Source organism: Myotis lucifugus, unplaced genomic scaffold, assembly GCF_000147115.1.
Source record: "Myotis lucifugus unplaced genomic scaffold, Myoluc2.0 scaffold_51, whole genome shotgun sequence".
Taxonomy (NCBI): domain Eukaryota; kingdom Metazoa; phylum Chordata; class Mammalia; order Chiroptera; family Vespertilionidae; genus Myotis; species Myotis lucifugus.
Genome location: NW_005871099.1, coordinates 4,669,524 through 4,673,504, shown reverse-complemented (window position 1 = coordinate 4,673,504; position 3,981 = coordinate 4,669,524). Strand labels below are relative to the sequence as shown.

General features: G+C 44.0%; 1 long non-coding RNA gene across 1 annotated transcript; it reads right to left on the bottom strand.

Moving 5' to 3' along the window:
• Positions 1-674: 674 nt before the first annotated feature.
• On the bottom strand, positions 675-3,885 carry LOC111826008. Its single transcript, XR_002829256.1, has 2 exons — positions 2,638-3,885; positions 675-1,222 (listed from the first exon to the last, which is right to left on the bottom strand). It is a non-coding gene; the product is annotated as an uncharacterized LOC111826008 (long non-coding RNA).
• Between the last annotated feature and the right edge of the window lie 96 nt (positions 3,886-3,981).

Below are 3,981 nucleotides of genomic sequence, written 5' to 3'. Positions count from 1 at the left end.
GCTCTAGGAGGTGGGGGGGAAAAAAGCTACATTTTTTTTTTTTAACAGGGGTTCTTCTGGGGCCCCACAGGGGGGGGCCCCGGGTTCTTCTGAAGGAAAAAAAATGGGGCCCCGCAGGGTTCCCGACGAGGAGCTGAGAACAAGAACACGGCCTTTTTCCCCGGGGGCCCTCTCCCCGCGGGGGCCCCCCGGGGGGTCTTTCAAAGGGGTTGGGAGCCCGGGGTTGGGAGGAAGGCCCCTCCCTGGGGGCCCCGCGCCCCCCACATTTTTTGCCCCGTGTGTGTGTGTGTGTGTGTGTGTGTGTGTGTGTGTGTCCCGCCCGCCCGCGCCGCTGCTGTAGGGAGCAGGAGCTCACAGCAGAGCGAGGCGACTTAAACCGAGAAAAAGCCTGTGCACACAGACCAGTGACTACGTGACAGCTCACGGCCAGCAGAGGAAGAGTGGGAGGGCGCTGGGTGCCAGGGAGATTCCAACGGCTCCATCTCCCTGCAGTCTAGCTCTGCTGCCTGCCCCTGACTCCTTCTCAGGGGGCTGGGTGACCTTCCTTCAAGCCCCAGCAGCCCAGAGGACTTCTGTCATCGCCGGAGGCACCCTGCGACTGTGGTAAGAGGATTTGGTAGGGATGGGGGCTCTACCTAATATCAGAGGAAATAATGCAAGACGTGTTTATTGTATCTTTTAAATGTTTTGGATTACCTTTAATGAAGAAAGTTATCTGCATCCCAACAGGACAGATTTAGGATTTTACCTGTGTTTTTTCCTGCACTGTTATCTGTGGCTTTTGTGCCCATTCATTTTTTAACTTTAATGGAGTACCTTGCAGGGCCAGACCCAGGAGCAAGCAGGGAAACGGAAGCCTGTCCCTGGGAACATTGGGCACACATGCCACTGAGTGTGCCCGCCGAGCCCAGGGAAGCAGGGAGGGAGACCCTCAGAGCTGCCTGCAGCCAGGCTGTGTGGCCCAGGGTCCTGTAGGGCTGTAACTTGCATCTGAATCTTCCCTTGCCTTCAGTGTAGGCGTTTGCTGCAAAAATAACTTTGGGGATCCTTGTAGCTCCTGACAGGGCTTTTCTGGACATCTGTGCTGCTATTTCCCATGCCTTCCAGGGATTCTTGGTGGGTGTCAGCTCGCTAGATTCCTGGATGAGGTTATAGGGACTCCGCACTGTCTGCTGAGACCATCTGCTCAGTAGAGATTATAGAGTAGAAATGCAGGTATACCCTTAAAGGAAGAAATAAACTTAAGAAATCCTGTGTCAGGGTAAGAGATCAACCGAAGGACTTGTATGCATGCATATAAGCATAACCAATGGACATAAGACACTGGGGGGTAGGGGAGGCCAGGGGATTGTCAAGGGCGGGGGAAAAAATGAGACATATGTAATACTCTTTGTAATACTTTAAGCAATAAAACAATTTAAAAAAAAAGAAATCCTGTGTCCTAGCAAAGAATTAAGTAAGCATGGCATGTGTCACTGGATAAATTAAACATATGGAGTTTGGCTTGAGACTGGAAAAAGTTAAAGCAAGGGAGAAGGATGGGCAGGATTTGCCCAGGGCAGGGTTTGAAGCAGCTTCCTCCTCTGAGACCCCTCAGAGCAGCCTCCAGGCCCCGGAGAGGGCCAAGTAGGTGGGTTTGGCTCCCACCCACTCCAATTCCAGCTCCTCTGCCTCCAATTATTTTACATATGTAGCTTCTGAAAATGGTTCTATTTAAACAAGGGATTCTGAGGCTAAAAACAACAGCTTGAAAACACACATAATACCCAGAAAATTTGGCCAATCATTATAAACCTGATAAAAAATTTTGTATCCTGAATCTGAAAAATATGTGAGAGATTTATTTTCTATAGGGAGGTGTTAACTCTAAGACTTAGAGTCTAAGTAATCCACTTAATTTCGAAGGTGTGGAGGTGGTTAAAAGTCCTCATATTGGGTGGGAAATAAAATGATTTCTTCTGTTACATTTATGGATAAGAATTGATACCTTCTCTTGGAGAAATAAGGGATCATTCAATTCTAAGATTAGTTTTTATTGTTTGGAACTCAGAAACCCCTTTAAAGTGACAAAAAAACCTAATAATGGCCTTTTTATTGGGAGGGGGGTTAAATTAATTCTGTTATGCGATTATTACCTGATTAATCTTTTTGGTAAAATGAACAACCAAGCAAGTTTGTATGCAGTTTATGCTGTTCCAAGATAGAAGAGCTGGCAGAGATTTGGGCAAGAAAAACTTGTCTATTTCTTCTCACTATGTCTACTGTTTGCATCAAATATACTGGCGATTGGTGTGATTGGGTCTGGATATTGACTTGCTTTTTTAGTGGTACTCTGAAATGTTTGAGATTTAATTTTTTTCTAGCTTTATTTCAAAATGTATCATAACCTTTGGCTTGGTAAGGCATCAATACTTCAAGATAAACAAAGGAAACCACTGGGTTAAAATGAGAAAGGAATAATACTTTTAGTGGGACATTTGTTATTAAACTGCTCAGGGGGTAACTATGCCAACCAACTTACCGATTTTACTTTTGGACAAAATTAATATGACATTCAGTGATGACCATCCATGCAATGAAGACAATAGAGACATAAATTTTTTATCTTAGAACTTAGAATTTGCATAAATAATTTACCTGCAGAAAATTTGATAATGGAATCTTGTGGTTCTTGGATCAAACCTTCAGTGGGAGAATGAATGGTAAATGTCACATTTCATAACCTGTTTAATTTCCTTAATTGAATTTAGCTTAAATCCAATCAATTTCAATCCTTGGAGGGCATAACTTTAGTATTTGTGTATCCTGAAAATAAAGAACTTATTGACTATGGTCCTTTAAAAGGTTGTATACTTATTAGACTATACTGATCCTAGAAGGAAACAGTTTGTTATCCTGAAATTCATTATTTAAATAACATTACTTGTGAGGGTAATTTTCACTGGTACATTTTGTCATTAAAATTCAACTTTCTATTACCCTAGTTAATAGATAGTTGTGGTACTTCTATCTTGCAGTTTGAGTTAGTTTGAGAATTTGGCCATTATTTTATAAAGAGAAGCAGTGCATTTCATTCATGTAATAGTAGGGGAAGGAATGGTGAGAACCCCAAGAGGTAGTATAAGCCCAAAAGATTAGACTCAGGGTGTGAGTGCTATTTTATTAGGGTACGGGTGCATTTTCCTTATACTCTACTTCACTCAACTCCTTCTCTGAGGGTTAAACAAATGGCTTCTTAGGTCCCAACATCAGAGACAAATACAAAAAGGGAGCCTTTGCCTTGATAGATAGCATCTTCCCAAAGTTCCTCCAGAAGAGAGGGGATCAGTTTTAAATGGGGGCCAGCTGGGCGTCCAGACACATCCATTCTCTCTGGTTAGGTGAGCTGGGTCCCAGTCCCAGTGTTGCTGGACTGGCCAGCCAGCGAGCTATCTGCTTTCAGCCAGGTGTGGTACTTACACAGGACAGGCAGAGCTGCCAATCAGAGAGAAATAGTACTGTTTTGCCTTTTTATTAAAGATCCATGTTGAAGAAATTGGGAGGCAGTATATAACAGCAATTAACAGCACATACTTAGGTTTAAATTCTGGCCATGTGGCCTTGGGCTAATTGCTTAATCTCTCTGAACTTCATCTGTAAAAGGGGATATGAATATGAGCTCACAGGTTGTCACAAGATAAAACATGACAGCGTTTACTCAGCACAGTGCCTGGAACATGGTAAGAACCAGTGATGATTATTATTATCCCTAATAAACTCGAGGGTAGGGTCTGACTGCTTCCTGGAAGTTTTCATGTGAGGCCACTATCAGTACTACTTGATTTCATTTTTCTTTCCTCTTTCTTCCTTCTTTCTTTTCTTTTCCTTTCTTTCTTTCCTCCCTCCCTCCCTCCCTCCCTCCCTCCCTCCCTCCCTCCCTCCCTCCCTCCCTCCTTCCCTCCACTCCCTCCCTCCTTCCCTCCCTCCCTACCTTCTCTCTTT